General features: G+C 35.6%; 1 pseudogene; it reads right to left on the minus strand.

The window, feature by feature from the left end:
• LOC118617021 overlaps positions 1-25,073 on the minus strand; it is a 71,363-nt pseudogene extending 46,290 nt beyond the window's left edge.
• Positions 25,074-25,513: the final 440 nt, after the last annotated feature.

The raw sequence follows: 25,513 nt of genomic DNA on the forward strand, positions 1-25,513 counted from the left end.
TTTTTCTTCACATCTAATTACTACGGTTAAGACTTCCAGTACTATATTAAATAAGAGTGGTGTGCCCGGTTGGTGTGGCTCAGTAGTTGAGTGTTGACCCATGCACCAGGAGGTTGCCAGTTTGATTCCCTGTCAGGACACATGCCCCAGGTTGTGAGCCAAGTCCCTGGTGGGAGGTGGCAGGGGGCGGCCAGTCAGTGTTCTCTCTCATCGATGTTTCTGTCTCTCTCTTCATCTTCCTTCTTCCTCTCTCTGAGATCAATAAAGAAAATAAACTTTAAAAAAAGAGTGGCGAAAATGGTCATCTCTGTCTTGTTCCTGTTCTTAAGGGAAATGCTTATAGTTTTTACCCATTGAGAATGATGTTGGCTGTAGATTTTTTATATATGGCCTTTATTATGTTGAAATATGATCCCTCTATTCCACATTGCTGAGCGTTTTTATCAGAAATGTGTGCTAGAATTTGTCCAATGCTTTTTCAGCATCTACTGATTTGATCATATGTTTTTTTTATTTTTCATTTTGTTTATGTGGTCACATTTATTGATTTGTGAATATTGTACCAGCCTTGCATCCCTGGGATGAATCCCACTTGGTCATGGTGAATAAATTTTTAATGTATTGTTGGATCCAATTTGCTAATATTTTTTTAAGGATTTTGGCATCTGTGTTCATCAGGGATATTGGCCTGTAGTTTTCTTTCTTTGTAGTATTTTTTTAGGTTTTGGAATTAGAAGTATGCTGGCTTCATGAAACAAGTTTGGAAGTCTCCCTCCTTCTTGAATGTTTTGGAATAGTTTGAGAAGAATGGGGGTTAGTTCTTTGAATGTTCAGTAAAACTCCCCCGTGAAGCCATCCGGGCCTGGGCTTTTGTTTGCTGGGAGAGTCTTGATTACATCTTCAATTTTCTTAGTTGTTATTGGTCTGTTCACGTTCTCTATCTCTTCCTGGTTTTGTTTTGGGAGGTTGTGTGTTTCTAGAAATTGGTCTATTTTGCTTAGATTGTCCAATTTGTTACTACATAATTTTTCATAGTATTTGTTAATGATCCTTTGTATTTTTGTGGTGTCAAGTTGTTACTTCTTCTTTTTCATTTCTGATTTTGTGTTTTTGGGTTCTCTCTTTTTATTTCTTGGTGAGTGTGGCTACAGGTCCATCAATCTAGTTTTTCTTTCCAAAGAACTAGTTCTTTGTTTCATTGATCCTTTGAATTGTTCTTTTTTTTTTTTTTTTTTTGGTCTCCATGTCATTTATTTCTGCTCTGATCTTTACTATTTTCTTCCTTCTACATGCTCTGGGGTTTTCTTTCTGTTTGCTTTCTAGTTCTTTAAGTTGTGAGGTTAGTTGATTAGAGATTTTTTTTTGTTTCTTGAGGTAGGCTTGTACTGCTATAAACTTCCCTCTCAGAACTGCTTTCACTGCATCCCACAGATTTTGTGTTGTGTTCATTTTCATTGTTTTCCAAAAAGTTTTTAATTTCTTTCTTGATGTCCTTGGTAACGCATTCTTTTTTTTAATAATGTAGTATTTAGCCTCCATGTGTTTAAATGTCTTTGTGTGTTTTTGTTGTAATTGATTTCTAGTTTTATGCCATTGTGATCTGAGAAGATGCTTGATATGATTTCAATGTTCTTGAATTTGTAGAGACTTACTTTGTGTCCTAACATGTGGTCTTTTAATTTATTAAACTTAGACTCTTAAACAGAATTTCAAGGTTTTGTTTATTTTTATTATTATCATCATTATTATTATTATTATTATGAAACAAGCTTGAGTTTAGGAAGATTTTCTCTTGTATTTTTTATTTTTGGTTAATCCTTACCTCAGGATATTTTTTTCCATTGGTTTTTAGAGAGAGAAGAAGGGAGGGAGAAGATGGGGGCGGGAATGAGAGAGAGAGAGACATCAATATAAGAGAGTCACATTAAAGAGTTGCCTCCCCCATGGTGCCCTGACCCAGGGCCTGGATCAACCTGAAATTCAGATACATGCCCTTGACTGGAAATTGAACCTGAGACCCTTCAGTGCACATGCTGACGCTCTCACTACTGAGTCACAGCATCCAGGGTTCTCTTGTTTCTTTTCTTTTTTCTATAAAGTACCCTTAGCATGAATTCTGGCTTCACAGAAATCCCATTTTATGTTCTATTTTATTGAATAAGTTTGAATAATACATTGCACTCATGAAGGTTGTATTATGGTATAACCATTCTATTTTATAATGTCTTTGTAATGGAATATATTTATTTCTTCAAAAAGAAATGAAGGATACATAGAAAAGGCAAGAGGTTGGGAAATGAAACTCTTGGGAAGTCTTTGTTATGTCATTATTCCTCAAAAATTCCTAAAAGCTCTGAGAAAGACTTCATTTAAACATACAGGCTACAGCAACCTTAACAATCTGCAAATAGAAATAATAAGAGAACTTATACCAATAGAGATGCTATGAGATTGAATAAGAATCATATCAATAATCTTTTCAAAGTCTTCTTGAGTTATTTTGTGGTAGGAATGCCATTTAAATTTGTGATGCTGTTGTGAAGGTCTGAGTTTGCTTGGGGAGCTGGTAACTTTATTTAGAAGTTAGTCCTTGAAAGTAGTCCTTGAATTCTTGTGTATCATCAGTCTGATCACTGGAAATACTTTTCAGTCATTTCTGTTTTATGCCAGAGAGCTTTCAAATGGTAGGGTATAAAAACAGTAGGTATTAATTATATCACTTTGTGTATATCTATATCTATACACATACACACACACACACACACACACACACACACATATATATTTGGTACGTGGCCCCTACCCGCTAGGGCCCAGTGGGAACTGAACCTGGGACTCTCTGGTCCACAGGCTGATGCTCCATCTGCTGAGCCAAACTGGCCAGGGTGACTTTGTATATTTTTTAAGCTTATATAATGAGCCCAAGACTAGGTCACAGTGCACTTTCTGTATATTAACTGTCACCACAAAAAAAAAGAGCTCTTCATACACATTTCATGTGAAAGCATGGTTGGCCATTAACTGTATTTTAACTCAGGTCTTTATATAATTTATTCTATTTCTAGTAGAAAAGGATAATAATAAATCAACTGACTAATTCCTTCAGACACAAAATATAAGGATATTTTCACAGGTCTGTAGCATTCTATGATTAGATAGAGATTGTATTAGAAAGAGTGAAATTTAAGGCTGATGAGGGCACGTTTGTTGATAAAAAGAAAGAGGAAATTGTAACTCTGAAAAACAAAGGAGTGAGAGCTGTCATAGTATAAAAATATAATCTCATAATAATAAAAAATACAAGTCCCTAAGGTATTTATTGTGAAATGTAGAACCAGTCAATCAAATCAATTTTAACTTTCTAAAAATATAAACATTTAGAATAAAAATTTTAATTTAATTCAGTTTTTTTTTTCCTAAAATCAACTAAAATTTAGTTTTGTTTTTTTTACACTTTCAGGTATTTAAGCAGCTTTCTTTATTCTATTTAAATATGATTTTATTGACTTTGAAATGTTCTTTCATTAAGGAATCTAGTTCACTTAGACTGCAAATAACAATGGTCCTGACATAGTTTGCAATGGGACAGTGTTCTGAACAGTGCAATATATTATTTCTTGCTAAGTGAAAGTCAGAATGTCCAGTATAAAATTTTCCAGAAATACAGCATTTTTTAGACATAAGATTGATAACAAAAAGAGAAATGAATACATAATCTCCTAGGGAATTAGGGCATCTGCGATACAGCCTGAGAGAAAGATAACCAGTTGTAGAGTCTGACAAATTTTTCTTACAAGCATATGATGAACTGTAAGAAAGTTTGTTGAGGTCAAAAAAGCCAATACCTCCTTCCTCAACAAAACTAAACAACACAGAAGAATGGATAGATTACCACTAGTTTAGATTTGTCTGATTAATTTTCTAATTGTTGAAACCAGTTTAATAATTTCATCCTGGAGGTTTGGACTCAAGAACATTTGATGTCAGAGCTTAAGAACTCCTAGAAGTCCTGAACCTAGAGGATATATGAATCTGTGAAAATATAGGTTGATGCTGATCTGACCCTTTTGAGTTTAATATTTAAGCTAGGCATAATTTCTAGACAGAACATCCAGATAATCTAACTCAGTGTACTCTTTTGACAAATCTTATTATGTCAATAACTTTGAGAGTTTATGTTTCAATTTATAGGACAAAATATGCTACACTTGGACCAGTAGGCATTGCTTGTTACAAAGATCTGCCAAGTATTCTACATATGTTAGTTTATCATGTAATAAAAAATTCACAAATTTCAAAGGTTTATAATATATGTAGCAACACTCTCAGGTGTAAATTATTGTATCTGTAAAATTTAAGCCACTTACACTTTTTTGTGTTTTTGAAAAAAAATTCTTCATTGATATTGAATAATATATCAAATATTATAATTCCAAGTGAAGTTAGATGTGTCTGTGATCTGCATGTTGTAATAATCATATCAGTGGTTTTAGCTTTATATCTCTGGATCATATTTCTATTCTGTTTATTTAGACAAAATAGAAATTATTAGAGTGCAGTCTTCTTTCAGTCACATCCCAGGGATCTTTTACAAGATTACTTTCTGCCCTGGCTGGTTTGGCTCAGTGATTAGAGCCTCAGCCCAAGGACCAAAGAGTTGCAGGTTCGATTCTGATCAAGGGACATACCTCAGTTGCAGTTTGGTCCCCGACCCTGGTTGGGGTTGTGCGGGAAGCAACCAATCAATGTGTCTCTCTCACATCAATGTTTCTCTCTCTCTTTCCCACTCTGTCTGAAGATGAATAGAAAAATATTCTCTGGTGAGGATTAAAAAAAAAAGGTTAATATTTTTTATATTATCCAAATACATTTATCTTAAGGGGATAGTTATCTTTGTAATAATTAACAGAATTAATAATAATTATAAGAATTACTTTTATTCATCTATAATTATCATTGTTTTTCTTCTAAAATAGAAACTTAGGGGTGTAAAGTTAATAATCTACACCAAATATAAACAGACCATTTTCTGATGAAAATAGTACTGTGGCAGTCACTGATACATACACGAGTTTTATTATTACAGCACCAGGTGTACATAGGAAAAGCAGTGTTTCTGAGTTACTGGGCATTGCTTGTTTCTCAAGTTGGTGAAGCAAATCCTTTCTCAGCCTGTTTTCTTACAAAAATATTTTTATAAAAATTCCCAGGTTATTAGCCTCACTGTTTCCTTAATCAGCCCCATTTCTATAAATGCAAATTTAATGTGTTAGAAATTTATTCTCTTATACCCACTCCCCACATATTCTCTCTCTATTCTTATCCCAATATTTACTTATATTAACATTTGGTAAACCACATTTTACTTGATATCATGGGAGTATGAGCCATTAAATTCTATTTAAACATATTATTAAAACTAAGGGCACTATCTTTGGACAACATCACCAACAAAGTAAACATGAAAATCCAAAAAGTTTTTAGAAACATCTGTCACTACTTCCAAATTTCCAATGGTATAAATAGCCTCTCAGTGGAAGCTGATATTGCAATGCTGCTTCTCAGCAGTAGCTCTGGACTAATGATATGAGAATGATACAGAATATGCAGAAACTATTTGAATGCATTAGGCCACGTTGGAAGAAACTAAAAAAAGACTAAATAATAAAATTCCTCTATTTCAACTTAGAAGTGCCTTTCAAAAATATTCTGATATTTTCGCTCTTCTTTAGCAGATATTTTATAAATATTTGAATTATTATTAAAAATCTAAATGTATAGCAAACAATTGTATATTGAATCATATTTAATATTAAAGAAATATTTTCCAAAGTACATTCCTATCTTCTAAAGCTGTTAGTCAAAATATGCAATTAAGCCTGACCAGTGTGGCTTAGTGGTTGACCCATTCACCAAGAGGTCACCTGTTGGATTCCTAATTGTGGGCCAAATCCCCAGTGGAGGGCATGCAGGAGGTGGCAGACCAATGTTGTCTCTCATCAATGTTTCTATCTCTCTCTCCCTCTCCCTTCCTCTCTCTCTAACAACAACAAAAAATCAATAAAGAAAAAAATGCAATTAATACCAATTTTGGCAAAAAACAAATTTTTGTAAATATGTTTGAGGACGTATTGTGATGATCATTTGCAATATATACAAATATAAAATCATTATGTTGTACAACTAAAATTAATGTTATATGTCAATAATACCTTAATAAAAAGAAAATGAAGGAATATAAAAAGAAAGCACAGACAGGCATGCACAAACACACACACACACACGATTCAGGGAATTAAAGGTTGACTTCATGAAACACTTTAATATTGCCAGTGGAAAAGCTAGCAACTTTGACAAAAACTGTTAATTATATATTTACTATTAGACTATTCAATCTAAAATATGAGTTACTTTTGGTATTTTTGTCAGTTTATATAAACTCCATTAATTATTCTACCCTACTTTATCTCTTTATACAACTTTATTTAATTCACAGCAGCACATATTATATATTTGTTTGTATCTTTTCTGTGTTCTTCCAAAAAAATCAAAGTTCAAAAAAGCAGAGAATCTTTTGATATTACCATGCCTATCATGACTCCCAGGAAATAATAATATTTGAATGAATACATATATTCCCTGGTTGAAGCAATTCATTCAGAAGTCAATAATTATTTAGAAGGACTTGACAACTATTTCACATTACATTATTTCTATACAAAATAATGTACTCTTTATATAAAAAAGTTTACTTGGTAAGCAAAACTTTCCTCTTTCCAAGTCATCAAAGACAATGTTGAAAATTAGTGTGATTCAAACAGGAATAGATGTCCAAATAGCACATGCACCTGACCACTTGGAAGAGTGTTCACTGGAGAAAACTCATGACCTAAGGTCAGTAGTAGTTAACCCACTCTTAGCCATAACAATCTGGCAACTCAGAGATTAGCCTCTTTCACTCTTCAGAGCATGGGTAAAGATGGATGAGCTACAGGGCCTAGTGGAAACTTGACTGGCCCCATCCTGCCTATTTAGTATGAGTTGGCAAGAGCACCACTACTGTGTTGTTGTCAGGGACCAGTATCTTGTGAATAACCTGCACAATGGTAGAATTTGCCACATCTCTGTATCTTCTGGCATAAGTGGTGATAAAATGTATGTTGGAGTTACCAATATTCATGTGTTGACAAAAATTAGATGGCTTCCTTGGAGCGTTGTAAAAGACTTCTTTCTTTCCTTACAGTCTAGCCTAAAGATGATGAATTTTGGACAAATTAATACTATCACTCAGTAAAATATAAAATTGATTATTGCACTACATAGGACATAAAGAATGTAGCTTGTTGAAAAGAGATGAGATTTGAATAAGAGGGAGTCAGATAATGGAATATGAAAATTTTTCCAAACATAGTCAATGTATGAAAGGGAATTTGTAGAAACCCCCTCCCAAATTTGCATAAATCTTAACATTAAACTATAAATAATGTGTCATGAGATGAAAAATTTTTCTAATTTACTAATAATGAAAATGTTCTGGTCAAATATGTTATAGAAAAATATAAATTATATATTTTTCTTTATAGGAAATTATTTAATATCTAATATTTAATCAAGATAGTACAAAAATTTTATGTTAAATAATTTTAATAGCTCTTCCTGGCTGGTGTGGCTCAGTTAGTCAGAGTGGCATCCCATGCACTAAAAGGTTGCCGTTTTGATTCTGGTAGGGCATATACCCAGGTTGTGGGTTTGATTCCAGGACAGGGTACATGCAGGAGGCAACAGATAGGTGTTTCTCTCTCTAAAAATAAAAAAAAGATTTTAAATAATAATAATCTAAATATCTCACCTTTATGTATTTTGTGAGGTTTGTGGTATTTAACACTCGTAATTTATTGTGATATATCATCTCATTTTAAATAAATACATTTATATATAATTGTATAATTTATATCTGTATTCATTTTTTAAAGAGAACACTCTAAAACCAGGATTTAATCCTATTATTAAAGCATTTTTAAATGAGTAATTTTAGCTTATCTATAACTAATATAGTTTTCAATTTGCTTTAAAAAATTATTTCAAAATATATGGCCAAATGAATACATTTTATTCCATAACTTTTTAATCTCTCTCTTCCTCAACAGACTGCAATCCCTTTTTTACAGCCACCTTAAAATTGAACTTGTAGTTTCCTATTTCACCTACGATAAGGAATAGGACTGTCACATATATCACCTCCAACCTGCCTTAGTGTCAAGGATAAAGCTTATATCCTCTTGGAAATGAAAATGTCAAATATCAAAGTTAGGTTCAATTGTCTCTGAAAAGAGATTTCCACAAATGGGCAATCTGTAGCAGTGAAATTCACATGATAGAATTATAAACAGTTCCAGTTTTTTAATTATCACTGAAAAGGAATATAATACTATGTCAATTTCAGAGGAATAGCATAGAAAGACAGTAAACGGAAATCACTAATATGGGAGCAATTTATTTGGATAATCATCATTTAAAATACATAGACCTGTCTTTCCTTCTTCAATATATATTTTTGGTTAAAAAATGAGTATAAAATATGCTATATAACAATTTTAATTCCAGATAAACAGCAAACCATCAGTCACTGTTTATCTGCGCTGTCTACAACAACCTGTAATCATTTTTCTATTTCAGTATTGCGTTAGGATTTTTGGAAATTAATGAATTGCTCATTCACTTAAATCATGGGTCTCTTTTGCTTTCTCAGATGGAATCCTGGAAACTAAGAAGGTAGGGTTTGATGCTTCTGTGCACTCAATAACTCAATAACTAAATAAGCTAGTTATTTAGATACTCAGAAACTATTATATATCCAGATTAGTCTAAATTTTTTAAATAAAGAAAACACAGTGCAAGGCCTATTTAGGGTTACATGGTATTTCAATAATTGATGAAAATAAATAGAATAAATAGGAATGTAGGAACTTTCCTGCTCATGAATGACACTCGCAAAGTGCACTACTTAGAGTACCCAGAGTCTTGAATATCCTCCTTCCCAGGTTTAGTGACAATATTGTTAAATGTATGTTTTCCTTCTTATTTTAATTGTTAAGCAACTGCAAAAATTTTAAATTCTTGGGGAGAATGGCTATAGAAGAGATCTTAAGTAACTTACAATCTTAAATTAAATTAAATTCTTTATTGAACACATACTGTTTTTCTAGACTAACACTGGTTAAGAAAAGACACTGACTGGAAATCTCTAGAAGTTTCATATGTAGTCAAGAAATTAGGCATGTTAACATCAGTGATACTATATTCAATTTTAAAATATTAACTCAGCCTTGGCCAGTGGGCTCAGCTGACCCGTCCCGCAGGTCGAGCAACGAGGACTCTAGAGGGGGAGTGAGGATGAGGAGGGACAAGAGACAGGAGAAATGGAGACAAGACAGGGCTCTGATCAAGTCTCGTTTATTCTGGGGAGATCCACAGTATATATAGGGCAAGAAGCAGAAAAACAAGAACATTTGTTGCCAAGTGATAAATTTGTGGTAACCACCCCGAAGCAATTTCAGGTAAATATCATGTAAATATCCCGGGTGGAACAAAAGATAAACAGAGCGTAACTGGCTGAGTAAATGGTTACTTAAAGGAATGCAGAAACATTGTATGCAGAGATGCAGAGATATCCTGCCTTGGGGCAGGAGATGGCAGAGCAGATTTTTGCGAAATGGATGCCATGCAAACAGTCTCCCACACTCAGCAGTTAGAATGTTGGCCTACACACCAAAGGGTCGTGGGTTTGATTCCTTTGAGGGGCACATATTTGCGTGGCAGTAAAATTCCATCCCTGACCCTGGTCAGGACATGTGCAGTAGGCAATTAATCAATGTTTCTCTGTCTGTCTGTCTCTCTCCTCCTCCCTCCCTTCCACTCTCTCTAAAAATCAATGGAAAAAATATCCTCTGGCAAGTATTAACAAAATTAATTAATTAATTAAAAAACAGCACATAATACTAATAATAACATATACAATATTAATAATATTGTACTTAGCACTTGAGTAGATAATAATAGTAATAACAGCACCTGTGTAGATGATAAGACAAATTTGAGTTGTTAAAAAAAAAATTAATCCGAGAAGGGAGTAAAATTAAAAGAAACATAAAAGTAAACAACCAAATAAAAAAACTGAGACAATATTATGTGCTTTATCTCTTTTGGCTTAATGTCATGTTCTAACTCATTTCATATATATATCTCATGTCTAAAATACTTTTTTTAAAAATACACACAAACATTTAAATGCATTTTCACGGACATCAACTAAGATTAAATATTGCTGATTTCTAGTTGCAGCTTTCCAGTGGAATTACTAAACAAATCACTTGTGTTGACTAAGCTATCTATAAATATTGTTAAATATAATGTATCACCAAACTATTTAAAACACACTGCAGCTTGTATGAGATGAGAAAAACATAAATTTTCTAGAAAATATTCTGAAACATTAATCACATATAGTAATCAAGAAATGCTAAAGACCAATAGAGTTTTCTAAGTGAACATACCAGTTATCTAATAAAGAATTATATACTCACGTCTTTTTTATTTCACAGCATAATGGACAAGACGATTTACTTCATTTTAAAGCAAATTTATTGCATGCATATAAACTACAGCAGATATAAAGAAAACTGTTTATGTCAGTTACTTGTTAACACATGTACTTTTTTCCCATGTCATGTAAATAATCCTATTTTCCCAAGGAGCATTATGTTATGAGATCAGACAGTTTAATATTAAGACATATCTTTTTTGGATTACTCAAGCTACTAACTGGAACTAATTATTTACCAAAGGTCAGGAGAGTACTACTTATTTGGCACAAATAGCTAAACTAGAGGATTTTGATCCTCAAATATATCCTGAAAAATAATTCCAAGAAAACATTTTAGTAGCTTCAGTAAGATGATTTTCTATCAGAACATAGCCTTAGTCATTGAACACATCAAGAATTGTCAATACAAAATATCCAAGTAAAATTTACTCAAACTGGTCTACAGAGGTGCAAAAGGAGCAAGCTACTTTTTCAATATACAAATTAAATCTTTTTTATAAGTAAGTTGTTAAGCATTAGTGTTCATTTTACTCAGGAAGAGTCTATATACATCTCATCTTAGGTCCTGGAAATAACTCATCTAGTGCCCTCAAAAGCCTGATTAATTTCCTAGTCACCTCAACTGACCAAGATCTTGGAGGTTGGACAACTTGCTATTCTGAACTTTACAGAGCAAATACTGTCTTTTATTGAGCAAGTGTTTGTTTTGATATATATTGTTAGTAAAAATTCCTACCTCAAAATACAATATATACCACAAATCTTTGCTTTACTTTGATTATATGATAATTTGAGATATAAAACTTTGAAAGTAATATTTATAATTTGAAATAATTTTCTAGTGGTTTATTAATATCAGGAAAATTCTCAATCATAGAGAAGGCAAAATTATATATTAAGAACTTCAATCACTGTAGTGATGACAGAAACTGTAACTCAATTACTACAGGTGAGATTGCACAATTTAACAAGTGTCACAGGTATTATTGAGTATTATTTTAGTATAAAGGTCAATATGCAATTATGGATTTTGTATTTCCCTGAATATGTGCATTTGAATAAATATTTTTCAATTAAAATAATATAGTAGTTATCTCCTGAGTGGTTGTTAACTGGACTTGTATTTTACTCAAAAACGCAGAAAGGGAGAGAGGGAAAGTAAACAAACAAACAAACGAATACAAAGAATTTTGCAAGCATTTAATTATATCTTAAAATATTGGCTTAATTTCTCCTAGTAAATTATTTTTATTATTTTATGATTTAAATATACTGCTTTATAAACATCCAATTATAAGATATTCATCTATAAAACACTAGTTTTTCAAGTGTAATCTTGACTAAATTGTAGGAAAATGAACTGGTTTAAGATTAAATATTGGTGGACTCTTGTTCAAGCTTTTTAGTTGAAAGACTAAACAAGATGCTTGATATGTTTCTATTTAGAGTATTCAACCAAATATCTTACAAAACCACTAAAAATAAAAAAAATGACCTACATAGCAGCAAAAAACTTTCTTAAATATTTCATACGTATCTATCTATCTATCTATCTATCTATCTATCTATCTATCATCTATTTATCTATTTATCATCTAAAGAACATACACATATTAGTGCTTGGATGCTAAAACACTTTGAGTCTGCACACTGCCTAGCCTCCAAGCAAATCTTGAAGCCCAGGGAAATGAATACCCAGCAGATGGTTATGTAAATTTTGTACTCAGACAGTTGAGTAGTTCTTTCATATTGCCATCTGCCATATAATCCTCTCAGAAATTGAAATCTTTCACCTGTAAAATGTTCTGCCAAGATTTCACAATGCTCATCTACCTGACTAAGAGGTAAGAATTCTGCATTAAATAAAAATCTTCTAAGCCCTGACCAGTTTGGCTCAGCGGTTAGAGCATTGGCCCTAGGACCTGAGAGTCCCAGGTTCGGATCCTGCTAAGGGCACGTACTTTGGTTGTAGTTTGTCCCTAGCTCCAGTTTGGGTTGTATGGGTGGCAACCAGTCGATGTGTTTCTCTCACATCAATGTTTCTCCCTCTCCATCCCTCTTTCCCTCCACTCTATATGAAGATAAATGCAAAAAAAAAAAATATTCTAAATTATTTCTTAATATGTTTTAGAAAAAAGTATTGATATATGTAAAATTAAATAAATGTGTCACTATGTCAAGCGTTAGTAGAACAAGTACATTTATATTTACATAATCATCTGCTAGTATTTGCATAATCCTACCTCCTGGGTTGCAAGAGCTTACTCCACAAAAATCAGAGTGTTTCTCAGTACAGCCTTCTAAGCAACAGCACCATATTCAAATATGTGTGTACATATATGTGTGTAATAAATGCAAACACTGTCCAGCAATTTTTAATATTTATTTCTCAAAAACCTAAATAATAAAAAGATGAAGAATTTACAATGGAAATTAGAATATCGTTTGAACTAGACAATAGTAAAAATATTACAATAAGACTTGTACACTGTAGCTAGAAGTGTATTCATAAGTAAATTTAGAGTGTTCCCATCTGCATTAGGAGTGAGGTTATGTAGAAAATGATGTAAGAAGTTAAAATAAAATAGCATATTAAAATCCAAGTAAGTAGAACCCAAAGAAGCCCACACAAAAACACACAGTAATTAAAATGCCAAAAATTAAAGACAAAGAGAGAATCCTAAATACAGCAAAAGATGAGCAACAGGTTACCTACAAAGGAAACCCCTTAAGTCTGTCAGCTGACTTCTCAACAGAAAAACTACAGGCCAGAAGAGAATGGCATGCAGTAATCAAGGTCATGAAAAATAAGGATCTCACTTCAAGACTACTCTACCCATCAAGGCATATTCAAAATAGAAGGTCAAATAAAGAGCTTTCCCGATGGGGGAAAAAAAAAAAAAGGCTAAGGGAATACATTAGCACCAAACCAGCACTGCAAGGAATGCTAAAAGAACTGCTGTAATTAGTAGAAGAAACAGGAAGAAAAATAGAACCACACTAAACAAAAATGGCAATAAATAAGTACAAATCAATTATCCCCTTAAATGTAAATGGATTGAATGCTTTGATCAAAAGATACAGAGTAGCTGACTGGATAAAAAAAACATGACTCACATATATGTTGTTTACAAGAGACCTGCCTCACAATAAAAGACTCACATAGGTTGAGAGTGAAGGGATGGAAAAAAATCATCCCAGCAAATGAAAAGGAAAAAAAAGCTGGGGTAGCAATACTCATATCTGATAAAATAGATTTCAAAATGAAGACCATAACTAGAGACAAAGAAGGCCACTACATAATATTGAAAGGATCTATCCAACAGGAAGGTATAACCTTGGTAAACGTACATGCACCCATATAGAAGCACCAACATATATTAAAAATCTTCTGGAGAACTTTAAAGGAGAAATTGACAGCAATACAATCATAACAGGAAACTTCAACACCCCGCTGACATCACTGGATAGATCCTCTAGACAAAAAATTAGCAAGAAAACATAGACACTAAATGAAGCACTACACCAAATAGATTTAATAGATATCTATAGAAAATTACACCCCAAAACTAAAACTTCACATTCTTCTCAAGTGCACATGAGACATTCTCAAAGATACACCACATGTTAGGACACAAACTAACTCTCTACAAGTTCAAGAAGATAGAAATTACATCAAGCATCTTCTCAGATCACAATGGCGTAAAACTAGAAATCAATTGCAATAAGAACATGTAAACATATTTGAAAACATGGAGGCTAAATAGAATGTTATTGAACAATGAATGGGTTACCATGTAGATCACGGAAGAAATTAGGAGCAATGAAAATGAACACAAAGCAACATAAAATCTATGTGATGCAGCGAAAGCAGTTCTGAGAGGGAAGGTCATAGCAATAAAGGTCTACCTCACAAAACAAAAGTTTCTAATAGAATATCTAACCTCATAACTTAAATAAATAGCAAGCAAACAAAAAGAAAACCCCAGAGCAAGTAGAAGGAAGAAAATAGTAAAGATCAGAGCAAAAATAAAAGACATACAGACCAAAAAAAATAATAATAATTCAAAGAATCAATGAAACAAAGAGTAGGTATTTCAAAAAAAAAAAACAAGATTGATGGACCCTTAGCTAGGCTCACCAAGAAACAGAGAGAACCTAAATACACAAATCAGAAATGAAAGAGAAGTAACAACTGATACCAGAGAAATACAAAAGATCATTAACAAATATTATGAACAATTATATGGCAACAAATTCAACAATCTAAATGAAATGGACAAATTTCTAGAAACATATAGTCTCCCAAAACTGGACCAGGAATAAAGAGAAAATTTGAACACAGCAATAACAACTAAAGAAATTGAAGAGATAATCAAGACTTTCCCAGCAAAAAAAAAAAAAAAAAGCCCAGGCCCGGATGGCTTCATGGGGGAGCTTTACTGAACATTCAAAGAACTAACACCCATTCTCCTCAAACTATTTTAAAAAATTAAAGAAGAGGGAAAACTTCCAAACTTGTTTTATGAGGCCAGCATAATTCTAATTCCAAAACCAGAAAAAGACACTGCAAAGAAAGAAAACTACATTCCAACATCCCTGATGCACATAGATACCAAAATTTGTAACAAAATACTAGCAAATCAGATTCAGCAAAACATCAAAAACATGACTCACCTTGACCAAGTGGGATTCATCCCAGGGATGCAAGGCTGGTACAATATTTGCAAATCAATAAATTTGATACACCACATAAACAAAATAAAGACTAATACCACATGATTTTCTCAACAAATGCTAAAAAGGCATTCAACAAAATCCAGCACCCATTTCTGATATAAACGCTCAGCAATGTTGGAATAGAGGGATCATATCTTGACATAATAAAGAACATACATGAAAGGCATACAGCCAACATTATATTCAATGGGCAAAAACAAAAAGCATTTTCTTTAAGAACAGGAAAAAGACAGGGATGCCCACTTACCCAAAGCAATCAGACATAGAGGAAAAATAAAAGGATCTAAATTGGAAAGGAGAAAGTGAAACTGCCATTCACAGATGACATGATATTATACATAAAAAAAACCCAAGACTACATCAAAAATCTACCAGATTTAATAAATAAATTTGGCAAGGTAGCAGAATACAAAATTAACATCAATAAATCAAAGGCATTCTTATACACCAGTGATGAACTCAAAGAAAGAGAAATTTTAAAAATCCTATTTACCATTGCAAAAAAAAAAAAATTAAGATAAATAGAAATTAAATTAACCAAAGAAGTAAAGGACCTATTTGCAGAAAACTACAGGACATTGAAAAAAGAAATAGTGGAAGATATAAAAAAAGTAGAAGCACCTACCTTGTTCATAGATTGGAAGAACTAACATCATTAAAATGTTTATATTACCCAAAACAATCTATAGGTTCGATGCAATCACCATCAAAATACAAATGACATATTTCACAGAACTAGAAAAAAATACTTTAAAAGTTCATAGGGAACCCAAAAAGACCCCGAATAGCCACAGCAATGTTGAAAAAGAAGGACAAAGTAGGTGGGATCACAATACCGATATCAGGTTATACTACAAAGCTACTGTAATCAAAACAGCCTGGTACAGGCACAAGAACAGGCAGATAGACCAGTGAAACAGCTTCTTTATTAAAGAGGCTGTCTTTACTCCACTGTATTCTCTTGCCACCGTTGTCAAATATTAATTGAGCATATTGCCTTGGGTCCATTTCTGGGTTCTCTGTTCTGTTCCACTGGTCTATATGCCTGTTCTTGTTCCAGTACCAGGCTGTTTTGATTACAATCGCTTTGTAGTATAACCTGATAGCTGGTATTGTGATCCCGCCTACTTTGTCCTTCTTCTTCAAATTTGCTGTGGCTATTCGGGGTCATTTTTGGTTCCATATGAACATTTGAAGTACTTGTTCTTGTTCTATGAAATATGTCATTGGTATTTTGATGGGGATTGCATTGAATCTATAGATTGCTTTGGGTAATAAGGACATTTTAATGATGTTAATTCTTCCAATTCATGAACAAGGTATGTGCTTCCACTTTGTTATATCTTCCTTTATTTTTTTTTCAGTGTCCTGTAGTTTTCTGCAAAAGTGAAACAAGCCAAGCAGAAAAAGACAAATACCACATGATCTCACTTATATATGAAATATAATGAATATAACAGTCTGAGGAACAGGGTAGACCCAGAGACATGGAAGTAGGGTACTGACTGAGAACACTCAGAAGAGGGGGTTGGTGCAGGGGGAGGGAAGAGTTAAACCACAGAACTTATATACATGTACACATAACTGATGGACACACACAACAGAGCTGAGGATGGTTTGGGGAGGATGGGTAGGAGGATGTCGATGGGGAGAAAAAGGAGAAATATCTATAAAAAAATAAATTTTAAAAAGTCAAGAAGGTAGAATGAAGAAAAGTAAACCTATAAGAAAAAGTTCAGAAATCAGAAAGCTCATTTTTCTTTTTCTTTATTTAATTAATTCATTTATTTTTGTTACAAATGTTTCTCCTTTTCCCCCCACTGATATCCCTCTCCCACCCTTCCCACCCTGTCCACACCTTCGTTGTCCATGTCCATTGCTCATGCATACATACATATTAGTTCTGTGGTTTATCACTACCCCCTCAACCCCCTTATCTGGGGATTGCCAGTCTGTACCCCACTTCCAAGTCTATGGGACTACCCTGTTCCTCGGACTGTTATGTTCATTATATTCCAAAAATAAGTGAGATCATGTGGTATATGTCTTTTTCTGCTTGGCTTATTTCACTTAGGATAATACTTTCCAGGTCCCTCCATGTCGTCTCAAAGGATAAGAGATCTTTCTTTCTTACCGCTGCATAGTACTCCATTGTGTATTTGTACCACTGCTTTTTTATCCACTCATCTACTGATGGACACTTGGGCTTTTTCCAAATCTTAGCTATTGTAAATAGTGCTGCTATGAACATGGGGGTACATATATTCTTCCTGATTGGTGTTTCAGGTTTCTTAGGGTATATTCCTAGAAGTGGCATCACTGGGTCAAATGGAAGTTCAATTTTTAATTTTTTGAGGTAACACCATATTGTTTTCCATAGTGGCTGCACCAGTCTGCATTCCCACCAGCAGTGTACTAGAGTCCCCTTTTCTCCACACCCTCGCCAACACTTGTTGTTTCATGATTTGTTGATGGCGGCCATTCTGACAGGTGAGAGGTGATACATCATTGTTGTTTTAATTTGCATCTCTCTGATGATTAGTGATATTGAGCATTTCTTCATATGTCTCTTGGCCATTTGTATGTCCTGTTTGGAGAGGTGTCTATTTAGGTGTTCTGCCCATTTTTTAATTGGGTTCTTTGTCTTCCTTTTGTTGAATTGTATGAGCACTCTATATATTTTGGAAATTAACCCCTTATCTGAGACATCATTGGCAATGATGTTCTCCCATACAGGGGGCTGCCTTTCCATTTTGATGGTTGTTTCTTTTGCTGTGCAGAAGCTTTTTAGTTTGATGTAGTCCATTGTGTTCATTTTTTCCTTTGTTTCTGTTGCCTTAGGTGATGTATCAGTGAAAATTCTTCTCCGTATGATGTCCAAAATTTTGTTGACTACATATTCTTCTAGAATTTTTATGGATTCATGGGTCACATTTCAGTCTTCTATCCATTTTGAGTTTATTCTTGTGTATGGTGTAAGTTGATGGTCTAGTTTCATATTTTTCATGTAGTTGTCCAATTTTCCCAACACCATTTATTAAAGAGGCTGTCTTTACTCCACTGTATGCTCTTGCCACCTTTGTCAAATATTAATTGAGAGTATTGCCTTGGGTCCATTTCTGGGTTTTCAGTTCTGTTCCAATGGCCTATATGCCTGTTCTTGTGCCAGTACCAGGCTGTTTTGGTTACAGTCGCTTTGTGGTATAACCTGATATCTGGTATTGTGATCCCACCTACTTTGTTCTTTTTTTTCAAATTTGCTGTGGCTATTCGGGGTCTTTTTTGGTTCCATATGAACTTTTGAAATATTTGTTCTAGTTCTATTAAATATGTTATTGGATTTTGATGGGGATTGCATGAAATCTATAGATTGCTTTGGGTAGTATGGACATTTTAATGCTGTTAATTCTTCCAATCCATGAACAGGGTATGTGTTTCCACTTTTTTATATCTTCCTCTGTTTCTTTTGTCAATGACCTGTAGTTTCTGCAAATAGGTCCTTTACTTCATTGGTTAAGTTTATTCCTGGGTATCTTAATTTTTTTGGTGTTATGGTAAATGGGATTGTTTTTTCAGTTTCTGTTTCTGTGAGTTCATCATTGGTGTACAAGAATGTCATTGATTTCTTGACGTTATTTATGTATCCTGCTACTTTACCAAATTCATTTATTAAGTCTAGTTGATTTTTGATGGAGTTCTTTAGGGTTTTCTATGTATAATATCATGTCATCTGCAAATAATGACAGTTTCATTTCCTCCTTTCCAATTTGGATCCCTTTTATTTTTTTTTTCATATCTGATTGCTATGGCTAAGACTTCCAGTACAATGTTAAATAAGAGTGGCAAAAGTGGACATCCCTGTCTTGTTCCTGTTCTTAATGGAAATGTTTTTAGTTTCTGTCCATTGAGTATGATGTTGGCTGTAGGTCTTTCATATATGGCCTTTATTATATCTAGATATGATCCCTCTATTCCCACATTGCTAGCGTTTTTATCAGAAATAGATGCTGGATTTTGTCGAATGCTTTTTCAGCATCTATTGATATGATTATATGGTTTTTATTCTTCATCTTATTTATGTGGTGTATCACATTTATTGATTTGAGAATATTGTACCAGCCTTCCATCCCTGGAATGAATCTTACTTGGTCATGGTGAATAATTTTTTTGATGTATTTCTGGATCTGATTTCCTAATGTTTTGCTCAGGATTTTGGCGTCTATGTTCATCAGGGATATTGGCCTGTAGATTTCTTTCTTCGTAGTGTCTTTTTCTGGTTTTGGAATTAGAATTATGCTGGCCTCATAGAACATGTTTGGAAGTCTTCCTTCTTCTTGAATTTTTTGAAATAGTTTGAGGAGAATGGGTGTTAGTTCTTTTTTGAATGTTCGGTAAAACTCCCCCATGAAGGCATCTGGGCCTGGGCTTTTGTTTGCTGGGAGAGTCTTGATTACCTCTTCAATTTCCTTAGTTGTTATTGGTCTGTTCAAGTTTTCTATCTCTTCCCGGTCCAGATTTGGGAGACTGTGTGTTTCTAGAAATTTGTCCATTTCGCTTAGATTGTCGAATTTGTTGCCATATAGTTGTTCATAGTAGTTGTTAACAATCTTTTGTATTTCCGTGGTGTTGGTTGCTACTTCTCCTCTTTCATTTCTGATTTTGTGTATTTGGGTTCTCTCTCTTTGTTTCTTGGTGAGTCTAGCTAAGGGTCCATCAATCTTGTTTATCTTTTCGAATAACCAGCTCTTTGTTTCATTGATCCTTTGAATTGTTTTTTTTTTTTTTTTGTCTATGTCATTTATTTCTGCTCTAATGTTTACTATTTCCTTCTTTCTACTTGCTCTGGGGTTTTCTTTTTGTTTGCTTTCTAGTTCTTTAAGTTGTGAGGTTAGGCAGTCAATTAGAAATTTCTCTTGTTTTTTGAGGTAGGCCTGTAGTGCTATGAACTTCCCTCTGAGAACTGCTTTCACTGCATCTCATAGATTTTGTGTTGTTGTGTCTTCATTTTCATTGCTCTCCAGGAAGTTTTTAATTGCTTCATTGATCTACTCGGTGAACCATTCATTGTTTAATAACATGCTATTTAGCCTCCATGTGTTGAAATGTCTTTGAATGTTCTTGTTGCAATTGATTTCTGGTTTCATGCTATTGTGATCTGAGAAGATGCTTGATATGATTTCAATCTTCTTGAACTTGTAGAGATTTGGTTTGTGTCCTATCATGTGGTCTATCTTTGAGAATGTCCCATGTGCACTTGAGAAGAATGTGTATTCTGTAGTTTGGGGGTGTAATTCTCTGTAGATATCTATTAAATCCATTTGTTCTAGTGCTTCATTTAGAGTCTCTGTTTCGTTGCTAATTTTTTGCCTAGAGTATGTATCCAGTGTTGTCAATGGGGTGTTGAAGTCCCCTGCTCTGATAGTATTGTTGTCGATTTCTCCTTGGAAGTCCTCTAGAAGATTTTTAATATATTTTAGTGCTCCTATATTGGGTGCATATATGTTTATCAAGGGTATATCTTCCTGTTTGATAGATCCTTTCAATATTATGTAGTGGCCATCTTTGTCTCTAGTTATGGCCTTCATTTTGAAATCTATTTTATCAGATATGAGAATTGCTACCCCAGCTTTTTTTTGCTTTCCATTTGCTTGGAAAATTTTTTTCCATCCCTTCACTTTCAACCTATGTGAGTCTTTCGTTGTGAGGTGGGTCTCTTGTAAACAACATATAGATGAATCATGCTTTCTTATCCAATCAGCTACTCTGTGTCTTTTTATCGGAGCATTCAATCCATTTACATTTAAGGTGATTATTGATATGTACTTATTTATTGCCATTTTTGTTTAATGTGGTTCTATTTTTCTTCCCATTTCTACTGCTAATTACAGCAGTCCTTTTAACATTTCTTGCAGTGCTGGTTTGGTGCTAATGTATTCCCTTAGCCTTTTTTTGTCTGTGAAGCTCTTTATTTGACCTTCTATTTTGAATGATATCCTTGCTGGGTAGAGTAGTTTTGGATTCAGATTCTTGTTTTTCATGACTTTGATTACGTCTTGCCGTTCCCTTCTGGCCTATAGTGTTTCTTGTGAGAAGTCAGCTGAGAGCCTTATGGGGTTTCCTTTGTAGGTAACCTATTGTTTATCTCTTACTGCTTTTAGGATTCTCTCTTTGTCTTTAATTTGTGGCATTTTAATTACTATGTGTCTTGGTGTGGGCCTGTTTGGTTTCTTCTTACTTGGGACTCTCTGTGCTTCTTGAACTTGAATGCCTTCTTCCTTCACCAAATTAGGAAAGTTTTCTGTCACTATTTTTTTGAATATATTCTGTATCCCTTGCTCATTTTCTTCTTCTTCAGGGACTCCTATGATGCGAATATTATTACGTTTCCAGTTGTCCCACAGTTCTCTTATTAATAGTTTTTTCCTTTTGTTTTTCTGATTGGTTGATTTTTTCTACCCTGTCTTCTAATTCACTGATCCGTTCCTCAGCTTCCTCTACTCTGCTTTTTAAACCTTCCAATGTGTTTTTCATTTCTGATATGTCACTTTTTATCTCTTCTTGATGGTTTTTAATTTCCAATTGGCTTATTTTCAGTGTCTCTATGTCCTTACTCATGCTGTTCAACTTCCTTATGATCATGGCTCTGAATTCTAGCTCTGTTAACATGCCTAATTGCTCCACATTGATCTCATCTTCAGTGGACTTCTCTTGTTCTTTCATTTGGCTTCTGTTTCTGTGTTTCACCATTTTGGCTATCACTGTGGGCTTTGGAGCCTGTCAAGTTTTCCCTTGGGTGTTGGTGTTCTGCTGTTTGTGGCTCCCTCTCCTGGGTTTAGATGAGTGAGGGAGGACCCATGTTAAACACCACTGTCAAGTCTTACTTTCCTGGTTAAAGTTGCTATCCCAGGAAAGGTACTGTTATCTTCTATCTTTTTGTCTGGAGGCTAGCAGTCAAGATTGCTTGATGAGTTTTGGATTGTCAGGTGATTGAAAAACTCCCTCAGGTGCTCAGCACCAGGGACTTTCACAAGGGTGGGGCAGATGCTGGTTGTTAATGAGCCTCAATTAGCACTTCAATGGCCCACAGGGTATGGTTGGATCTCTGAGGGAGGGGCTGCTGCCTCTCTTGAGATCCTGGGAAGGAGCAATATGGCCACCGTCCTGCGTGGCTGCACTCAGCAAAAGCTCTGAGCGCCCTCCAAATCCCGAGTGTCCCGACACAGTTCTAGTCCAGTCTACCCTCCCTCTACCGGATCCCAAGGTGAGTGGCTGTGGCTGTTTCAGCCTCTGTCCCGGCTCTGCGCTGTGGAGCCGCCTGGGAGTGTAACCCGAGGGCACTGCTCCCAGCTAAGGCCGCTGGCGAGCTGCCGACTGCGGGCTCCCAGCCCCCATCTCGCACCTTCGCAAGCCTAACAGGATCGAGTCAGTGTCCCTCGTTATATGGTCCTCGCAAGCTGCTTTTCTGTTGCTTTTTCCCGTCAATTTGTCTGTGTTATAGTTGTAATTCCAGTTTGGTTCTGGGAGACGGTCTGTGTAGCTTCCGTTCACTCTGCCGCCATTTTTCTCTCCCCCACAACTTTCTTCTTAAGCAAATTCTGATGATGGCTTTCTTTCTCCTAAAATGGCCAAATCCAAAACACTGACACCACCAAATGTGGAAAAGGATGTGAAGCAGCATGAATTTCCATTTGTTGCGGTTTTCCTCAGGTCAGCTGATTCTGGGGAGGGTCCAGTTAGGAGGGGCTATTCCATATTCCAATGCTTAAAGGTGGGCCAAATTTTGGGAGCCTTCAAATCCACTAAATCAGAATCTGCAGTCGAACAAGATCCCTAGGTGATTATCATTTGGTTAACATCAATGAGAATCACCTGAACAACTCATGCAGCAGAGTCCCAGGTTCTGTTTTGGTTTTCTGATCGGTTAATTTTTTTCTGCCCTGTCTTCTAATTCACTGATCTGTTCCTTAGCTTCCTCTACTCTGCTGGTTAGTCCTTCCAATGTGTTCTTTATTTCTGCTATGTTATTCTTCATTTTTAATTTTTTTTTTCAATGTTTCTGCATCTTTGCTCATGGTGCTGATGTCTTTGCTCATGCTGTTGAGCTTCCTCAAGATCATGGGTCTGAACACTACCTCTGATGATTTGCCTAACTGCATTTCACTTATCTCATCTTTGATAGAGTTCTCTTGTTCTTCATTTGGGATTTGTTTCTTTGTTTCACCATTTTGGCTATCTCAGTGGGTTTTGGAGCCTGCCAAATTTTCCTTGTGGGTGTTGATGTTTGAAGTTTGTGGCTTCCTCTACTGGACTTGGATGAGCCTGGGTGTGCCCACGTTAAACACCACTGTCAAATCTTACTTTTCTGGGTAGATTTCCATGCCCAGAACAGGTTCAGTTATCCTCTAGTTTTTTCCTGGTGGCTAGTAGTCTCAGTTACTCAGTGCATTGGAATGTAGCCCTGGTGTTCTGCATAGGAAAATTTCCAGAATGTGGGATAGATGCTGGTTTGGTTGTTAACAAGCCTCAACTTTTATTTCTTTGTCTCACCTGGGAAAGGCTGAATCTTGGGGGGGGGGGGCTGCTGCTTTTCCCCACAGCTTTGGGAAGGAGCACACTGGCCACTGTCCTGTATGGTCGCAACTCAGCAAAAACTGTGAGTGCCCTCCAAATCCCGGGTGTCCCCACAGAGTTTCAGCCCAGTCTGCCCTCCCTCTATCATAGCCCTCAGGTTAGCGACTGTGGCTTTTTTTGTGCTCTATCCTGGCTCTCTTCACTGTGGAGAGGGATTGGTATTTATTCCCCAAGGGTGCTGCTCACAGCTAAGACTGCTGCTGTCCATGTGCTCCCAGCCTGCCACCCTCTCACACCTCCCCAGATCTTACCAATGTCTGGATATATAGTCCTTTTCTGCTGCTTTTCAGTGTCTTTTTTCTGAGGATTTGTCTTTATTTGAATTGTAATTCCCATTTAGTCCTTGGAGATCATCTATGTAGCTTCTATTCACTCTGACTCCATTTTCAAATCCTCTATGCCTATCTTCTGCACTGTTGGCACAGTCCCTGCTGGGTTGCACAGGCCTCTCTGGTGCTTCAGCACCCCTCACCTCTTGCAGGCAGGCAGATGGATCACACCAGTCTCTCTGGGGCTGTGGCTTTCCACTGTTTTTGTGAGCTGCTGGACAGCACAGGCCTTTCTGGAGCCCCTGGTCCCGCAGCTGGTGTCTGGGGAGTGCTGCTGCCCTGTGGGACTCAACTCTGATCAGCTTTTGCTGTAGTTTTTGGGGATGGGTCTCAGCTGCTGGTCTGTGCTTCTGTTGCCTGGGGATGGATGTCTTCTCCCCAGCATCTGTTGCTGGAGTATATCTGGACTCTGATCAGGCTGATACTATGGGCGATGGTGCTGTGCTCCCAGCTGTCTGCAGCTTCCGTGACTGGCACCTTGAGAGCCCCACTACTGTGCACAGGTCTGTTTTGGCATATGTGTTTACTGGTCCAATGGTGCCAGGTATGCTTGTGGCTCAAGTTGCTGGGCCCTAGCCTCTCCCACTGCCTCCTCCCAGGGAAGAACCAAGATCTTCCAAAATGGTGGGACCTCCCCGGGGCACAGGGAAAAGCACCCTGAAAAGCTGCTTACCTCGGTAGCCAGTTGCTTCTTGTCTACAGCACAGGAACTTTCTGTGCAACCTCTCTGCACTATACGAGTTTGGTTGTCCACCTTCATGTCCACTCATACTCCCTTACACACTAGCTTTCTCTCTCATACACTCACCCTCCCTCTGGTCCTACCCGCCACCATCTTTTGATGATGCAGTCCTTCATGTCAGAACGTTGATTTTTAAAATAATTAATGAAATAATAAAACCCTGTGAGATTGCTCAAGAAAACAAGAAAAACTACTAATATTAGGAATTAGTAGCAATCAAAATGCTGTAGACCCAAGTAAGAGTTATTGTTGCAGTTTAAGTCTGACGGCAGTCAAAACTCCCTCTTATAAGATTTGACTTAAAGTATCCTGTGTTAATGTTTTGCATGTTTTTATTACACATGAGACCACGGATTATCAGTGCTCTTCTAACTACTGGAACAAGGGTAATTGATTACTGCCTTTCTTTTGTTCGTCTCTTCTCTCCCTTCCTTCCTTCCTTCCTTCCTTCCTTCCTTCCTTCCTTCC

Source organism: Molossus molossus, unplaced genomic scaffold (assembly GCF_014108415.1).
Source record: "Molossus molossus isolate mMolMol1 unplaced genomic scaffold, mMolMol1.p scaffold_m16_p_5, whole genome shotgun sequence".
Taxonomy (NCBI): domain Eukaryota; kingdom Metazoa; phylum Chordata; class Mammalia; order Chiroptera; family Molossidae; genus Molossus; species Molossus molossus.